Genomic DNA, 7,906 nt, shown 5'->3' on the forward strand with positions numbered 1-7,906 from the left:
TGGGCCCTAATAATGCCTAATAAAGAGGTTGTTCAGGGTAAATAATATTTTCCAATTAGGCCGGGGGAAGTGAAAAAAACCAAACATACTCTCCTGTCCCCATGCTCCGGTGTCCCCCCAGGGCGGTCCAGTCAGCTGCCTTCTTGTTGATGAATTCCTCGCCAGCTGTAATGTTCCTGGCCGTAAGTCCTATGACATATGTGACTGCTGAGGCCAATCTATCCACTTCAACTGCTGGCCATGTAACACTAATCTCATCACTCATATGGTCTGTTTGCAGCTCAGTCCCATTCAATTGAATGGGGCTGAACAGCAACAGCAAGCACAGCTACTGTATAATGTACAGTATAACATTGGGCTTTTTTTCAGTGACAAGACCATACTTGTCCAAACTCTGCTTCTCTTCAAACATTTGATTCCAGCTGTGGAAGGATAGGACCTCAATCTTAGGCCCTATTCACATCTGCATTCAGGTTTCTGTTGGGGAGTCTGTTGAGCACGCCCAAAAGGAAACCTATATGCATAAAAAAAGCAGTTACCTAAGGAAATCAATGGACCCCATAGACTATAATGGGGTCCATGTGTTTTCTGCTCAGTTTCTGTACGAAACTTGTGGAGAGAAAAGTGATGCTTGCATTGACTAAAGTTAATATGGTGAACTGTGGAAAATGTAAAATACAAAATCAATGGTAGATTTGTTGCTCCTTCACTTTCCACTCCCTACAAAGTGTTAATAAAGTCAATCATTATATCTCATCCTGCAATAAACAAGCCCTAATACAGCAATATGGATGGCAAATTATAAAAAGCCATGATAGTAAAACAGGGTTGGCACTCAAAGAGTTAAATCCTCATCTGTTTATGTCATCATGGTAACTGCAGCCAATAGGATTGCAGGATCTGAGTTTGGAAAGTCAGTTGGCCGGTGTCAGTTCCTCGGTGATGGAGATGGAGGTGAGTGCTCGGCCCTGCTCAGCGCGATAGTAACACTGGGGGGGGACGTCTGTGGTAAGAGAGCGGGGTCTGATCCTAATACTGAAGACCCTATCATATATTACACATATTATACATCATGTCTGGGGTGACGTGTCAGTATTGACCAGTATTAGCCTCTGTTCACATGAGCTTCATTGTACATTTTTATGCTCATGTATATAACAAATACAACACATTTCGGTAAGATTTCTTCCTCTGGCCAGTGGAATCAGTTTTCATCAGTTTTCTCTGCTCGGTCAGTTTTATGTTGTTATGGGGCAGGCAGAACAGCACCGTCAGCTCTGCTATTCCACATAGTTAAGAGAAATCAACCTATAGGCTCAACAGGTATCAAAAACTTGGCTGCTATATACCTGTAGTCAGTATATAGACAGTATGATTATTTTTTACTTTATAGGAAATTACAACCTGAAATATAAGACTGCAGTATATAGCTGTACAATAGTGATCTCTATGTGATATATCCACCTGATACATGCACTGGAGACATCCACCAGAGGTCTAAGGCTATGTTCACACTACCATTGTCAATGTTTTTTGCTGCCATCCATCATAGGATGACAGCAAAGGACATTTACTGTAACAGACACAGACATCGCCCCCTCTGTCTGTGTCCATTCCCACTGACTCCATCGTAAACAACATGATGGTCGCTGTCTTCTGTTATATTTCTTTATTTTTGCCATGGAGCATGCACAACTTTTCTGCCGTCAGAAAACTGAAACACATGACAGAAGAAAGCTCTTATTATGTGTATACATTGGGGTCAATGCAGACAGACAGGAGGGGTCCATTTATGTCTGTCATTTAATGTCCATTGCTCTCATCCAGTGATGGGATTAATGACTAATAACATTGCTTTTACTTGTAGCTCTGCACCCCCCCCCCCCTCTTCCACCATTACCCTTTCAGGTTCTCCATCTTAACATAAATGTTATTGGTTTTGCTCATAGCTTCCCTATTTATTTACTTTTTAGTTCATTATTACTATACCTGAAAGTTGCATTATAGAATGGGATCCATTATTCATGTTCTCAACTAGGACACAATTGCCTATATGCTTGGTGTGATTCTGCTATATTCATACTCAGCACCACTGTGATATGCTGGGATTTAGACTCTCATATCTACCTCTTATCATTTGTTATGTTATATGCTAGATGTCATGTGTATCCTTATATGATTTTATTGTGGATAGTAATAAAATTTATAATTTTATATATCATGTTTTGTAGTGTGGTTGTTCCTTATTCTTATTTGCAATAAATGTTGTTGGTGTCTCACTTACATGGGCTTATTTTTTTTTTTTTTTTTTTTTTACAAAGGACAAAACAGAATGAAAACGGTATCAAGGTACCCCGTATGTAATGTCCATATGGGAGATCTTCATATCCATGTATATATATATGGGTCATGGGTCACATAGAAGATATGGGTCACATAGAAGATATGGGTCATGGGTCACATTGATGACATGGGTCATAGGTCACATAGAACACATGGGAATTTTTAAAATATCACAAAAATTCTTAAGAAATATGTTTGACATAGAAACTTAAAAATAGGACATATTCCCTTTAGGGGGTTATCTGGAACTATGAAATTGATTGCTGCGGCCTCTTCACTAATTGCCAAATACAGTGCTGTATAATGTATGTCATGTGACCAATGTGCATGATGTCACTAGAAAATGACTCGTCAGCATTGAAATATGGCTCTGACAACAAGTCAGACAATAAGCTCTGACAACGAATTTCTACCATCCTGATTGTCTGATTGTGAAGCTGTCACCCAGTCAAAATCTCAGCTAACATTTACTACAGTGAATCTCTATGAGCCCTTTTGGAACTTACTGTATAATATTGGCCATATTAGTTGTCACATAGATTTCCCAGAAATAGAAAAACTTACTTGAACAGAATTTAACAACATCATAGAAGAGGAAAAAGTTCATAGTGTATGGTAAGTCCGTAGTGTACGGTAAGTCCGTAGTGTACGGTAAATCCATAGTGTCTGGTAAGTTCATGGTGTATGTTATGTCCATAGTAATAAGGCCATAGTGTACGGTATGTCCATAGTGTACGGTAAGAATGGTGTACGGGTTGTCCATAGTGTGTGGTAAGTCCATGGTGTACGGTAAGTCTATAGTGTACGATAAGTCCATAGTATATGGTAATTCCATTGTGTACGGTAACTCCATAGTATACGGTAAGTCCATAGTGTACAGTATGTCCATAATATATAGTAAGTCCATCAGGTACGGTAAGTCCATAGTGTACAGTTAGTCGATGGTGTACGGTTTGTCCATAGCGTACGGTAAGTCCATAGTGTCTGGTAAATTCATGGTGTATGGTATGTCCATAGTAATAAGTCAACAATGTACGGTGAGTCCATAGTGTATGGTAAGTCCATAGTGTACAGTAAGACAATGGTGTACGGGTTGTCCATAGTGTATGGTAAGTCCATGGTGTACGGTAAGTCCATAGTATATGGTAATTCCATTGTGTACGGTAATTCCATAGTATACGGTAAGTCTATAGTGTACGGTAAGTCCATCATGTATAGTATGTCCATAATGTACGGTAAGTCTGTAGTGTACGGTAAGTCTGTAGTGTACAGTATGTCCATAGTATATAGTAAGTTAATCGGGTACGGTAAGTCCATAGTGTACAGTTAGTCGATGATGTACGGTTTGTCCATAGTGTGCGGTAAGTCCAAAGTGTATGGTAAGTCCATAGTACATGGTAAGTCCATATTGTACGGTAAGTCCATCATGTATGTTAAGTCTGTAGTGTACGGTAAGTCCATAGTGTACAGTATGTCCATAGTATATAGTAAGTCCATCAGGTACAGTAAATCCATAGTGTACAGTTAGTCGATGGTGTACGGTTTGTCCATAGTGTACGGTAAGTCCAAAGTGTACAGTAAGTCCATAGTGTCTGGTAAGTTCATGGTGTATGGTATGTCCATAGTAATAAGTCAACAGTGTACGGTGAGTCCATAGTGTACAGTAAGACAATGGTGTACGGGTTGTCCATAGTGTGTGGTAAGTCCATGGTGTACGGTAAGTCCATAGTATATGGTAATTCCATTGTGTACGGTAATTCCATAGTATACGGTAAGTCTATAGTGTACGGTAAGTCCATCATGTATGGTATGTCCATAATGTACAGTAAGTCTGTAGTGTACGGTAAGTCTGTAGTGTACAGTATGTCCATAATATATAGTAAGTTCATCGGGCTGATGTCCATAGTGTACAGTTAGTCGATGGTGTACAGTTTGTCCATAGTGTGCGGTAAATCCATGGTGTATGGTAAGTCCATAGTGTACGGTAAATCCATAATGTGTGGTAAGTCCATCGTGTACGGTTTGTCCATAGTGTATGGTAAGTCCATAGTGTACAGTAGGTCAATAGTGTCTGGTAAGTTCAAGGTGTATAATATGTCCATAGTAATCAGTCCATAGTAATCAGTCCATAGTGTACAGGTAAGTCCATAGTGTACAGGTTGTCCATAGTGTGTGGTAAGTCCATGGTGTATGGTAAGTCCATAGTGTACGGTAAGTCCATAGTGTACGGTAATTCCATTGTGTACGGTAATTCCATAGTATACGGTAAGTCTATAGTGTACGGTAAGTCCATCATGTATGGTATGTCCATAATGTACGGTAAGTCTGTAGTGTACGGTAAGTCCATCATGTATGGAGTGTCCATGTATGTGTACATGTCCGTGTACATGTCCGTGTATGGTAAGTCCATAGTGTACAGTAAGTCGGTGTACGGTTTGTCCATAGTGTGCGGTAAGTCCATAGTGTACGGTAAGTCCATAGTGTATGGTATGTTCCTAGTAATAAGTCCATAGTGTACAGTAAGTCCATAGTGTTTGGTAAGTTCATGGTGTATGGTATGTCCATAGTAATAAGTCCATAGTGTACGGTAAGTCAATGATGTACGGGCTGTCCATAGTGTGTGGTAAGTCCATGGTGTACGGTAAGTCCATAGTGTACGGTAAGTCCATAGTGTTCGGTAAGTCCATAGTGTACAGTAAGTCCATGGTGTATGGTATGTTCCTAGTAATAAGTCCATAGTGTACAGTAAGTCCATAGTGTTTGGTAAGTTCATGTTGTATGGTATGTCCATAGTAATAAGTCCATAGTGTATGGTAAGTCAATGTTGTACGGGTTGTCCATAGTGTGTGGTAAGTCCATGGTGTACGGTATGTCCATAGTGTACGGTAAGTCCATAGTATATGTTAATTCCATAGTGTACGGTAATTCCATAGTATATGGGAAGTCTATAGTGTACGGTAAGTCCATCATGTATGGGATGTCCATAGTGTGTGGTAAGTCCATGGTGTACGGTAAGTGCATAGTGTACGGTAAGTTTATAGTGTGTGGTAAGTCCGTAGTGTACAGTAAGTCGATGGTGTAAAGTTTGTCCATAGTGTGCGGTAAATCCATGGTGTATAGTAAGTCCATAGTGTACGGTAAATCCACAGTGTACGGTAAGTCTGCAGTGTACGGTAAGTACATCGTGTATGGAGTGTCCATAGTGTACAGTAAGTCGATGGTGTACAGTTTGATCATAGTGTGTGATAAGTTAATGGTGTACAGTAAGTCCATAGTGTACGGTAAGTCCATCATGTATGGTAGGTCCATCGTGTATGGTAAGTCCGTAGTGTACGGTAAGTCCGTGGTGTACGGTAAGTCCATAGTGTATGGTATGTCCATAGTGTACAGTAAGTTCGTAATGTACGGTAAGTCCATCGTGTATGGAGTGTCCATAATGTACGGTAAGGCCATAGTGTACAGTAAGTCGATGGTGTACAGTTTGACCATAGTGTGTGGTAAGTCCATGGTGTACAGTAAGTCCATAGTGAATGGTAATACCATTTTGTACGGTAATTCCATCGTGTATAGTAAGTACATAGTGTACGGTATGTCCATAGTGTATGGTAAGTCCATAGTGTACGGTAAGTCCATAGTGTACAGTAAGTCCATAGTATATGTGTGTGCGGTAATTCCATCGTGTATAGTAAGTCCATAGTGTACAGTAAGTCCATAGTATATGTGTGTATGGTAATTCCATCGTGTATAGTAAGTACATAGTGTACGGTATGTCCATAATGTACGATAAGTCGATAGTGTACATAGTATACGGTAAGTCCATCGTGTATGGTATGGTTGCTACTCTTATAGATAATGTATATTAACTATTTTATTTATAAAAAACAAAAAAAACTTTGCAAGTCTTCAGTAGGTGATACCTTTTTTAATGGCTAACTCATAATGATGACAGAATATGACGTTTCGAAGCTTTCCTCTGAGCTTCTTCTTCAGATATAACTAAAAAACACTTTCTAGAGGCTGCATATTTATGTACAACAGGACACATAGGGATAGGATTACAGGAGGGAGGGGGGAAGAGGCTTATTACTATATACTTATAACAACAAACAATCAATTGCCAGATCCCTCAGTTCTTATCTTAATGGCTGTCTTAATGATGTATATAAAAAGACATAAACCCACGTGAGATGTTCATCCCATTGTCCAACGTCTGGAATAGGGTCATGGCCTTGTACTCATAAATCAGTCGCTGTTTCCTTGATTTAAAGTTCCCTTTTAAGATCAAGATTTTCATGTCATTGGTGATATTATGATCTTCCTGGCAAAAATGATTTGGCACGGGAAGATCAGTTCTCTGTTGTTTGATTGTATGGCAATGTGAATTAATTCTCATTCTGAGTTTCTGACCAGTCTCTCCAACATACAGATTTTCAGTGGAACGTTTGGTGCAAATGATCAAATACACCACATTAGGTGTGTTACAGGTGAACGTACCTGTGATTTTATATTCCCTGTTAGAGTTTGGTATCTCTATCCTGTCAGTGGTCAGTATGTGCGGGCAGGTTTTGCACCTCTTCTGTCCACATGGAAATGTTCCTTTGTTAGTTGGAGGTGACAGTGAGCTGCTAATAATCATATTCCTGAGGTTTGGTGGCTGTCTGTAGCATAGGAGAGGGGGGTCAGAAAATATGGATTTTAGACGGTTGTCTTTTTGCAGTAGTGGATGTAATTTGCGTGTGATTCCTCTCAGCGTCTCCAGGTGGGGGTTGTATGTGACAACCAGGGGTACCCGAGTGTTCTCCTGTTTGGTATTGTATTTTAATAACTCCGATCTTGGTATCCTGGTGGCTCTGGTGATTTGGTTATCAACTGTTCTTGGATGGTAACCCTGCCTCAAGAATGTGTTTTTGAGGCCCCCAAGGTGTTCGTCCCTATCTGCAGGGTTTGAACATATGCGATGGTATCTGATGGCCTGGCTGTATATAATGGAGTTCTTTATGTGTTTAGGATGAAAACTATCCCATCTTAGGTACGTAGGGCGGTCAATTGGTTTCCGATACAGCGATGTCTCAATTTTGTTGTCCTGTATCTTGATGACTGCATCCAGGAAGTTTATTTCGGAGAAGGAGTGATTGAGCGTCAGGTTGATGGTGGGATGGAACTGGTTGAACTGTTCATGGAAGGTTTTCAGCTGTTCCTCAGACCCGGTCCAAATGATTAGGATATCATCAATGAAGCGATAGTAGGCCCGAGGCCTAATGGTGCAGGTGGATAGGAAGTCACTCTCAAGCTTGGCCATGAAGAGATTAGCGTACTGTGGCGCCATTTTGCTCCCCATTGCGGTGCCGGTCCGTTGTAAATAGATGCAGTCACCAAAGGAGAAGTAATTGTGAGTAAGGATGAATTTTGTCAGTTTCACCACCGATTCAGCGTTCATACCTCGCTTTTCCATGAAAAACTGGCAGGCATTTATACCGTCCTGGTGTGGGATGTTGGAGTACCATATTTTATTTATAGTGATGTTATATAATATGTTATATTTTACATGACATTTTTGATCCCA

General features: G+C 40.2%; 1 long non-coding RNA gene across 2 annotated transcripts; it reads left to right on the forward strand.

Moving 5' to 3' along the window:
- Window positions 1-3,952: 3,952 nt before the first annotated feature.
- Window positions 3,953-6,174, forward strand: LOC142203030 (uncharacterized). Of its 2 annotated transcripts, none has more exons than XR_012716098.1 (5): window positions 3,953-4,204; window positions 4,483-4,714; window positions 4,843-5,110; window positions 5,647-6,005; window positions 6,139-6,174. It is a non-coding gene; the product is annotated as an uncharacterized LOC142203030 (long non-coding RNA). The 2 variants fall into 2 exon arrangements; XR_012716099.1 differs by having other exon boundaries at window positions 4,483-4,684; window positions 4,763-5,110.
- Window positions 6,175-7,906: the final 1,732 nt, after the last annotated feature.

This window comes from Leptodactylus fuscus, chromosome 5 (assembly GCF_031893055.1).
Source record: "Leptodactylus fuscus isolate aLepFus1 chromosome 5, aLepFus1.hap2, whole genome shotgun sequence".
In the NCBI taxonomy this organism is placed as follows: Eukaryota; Metazoa; Chordata; class Amphibia; order Anura; family Leptodactylidae; genus Leptodactylus; species Leptodactylus fuscus.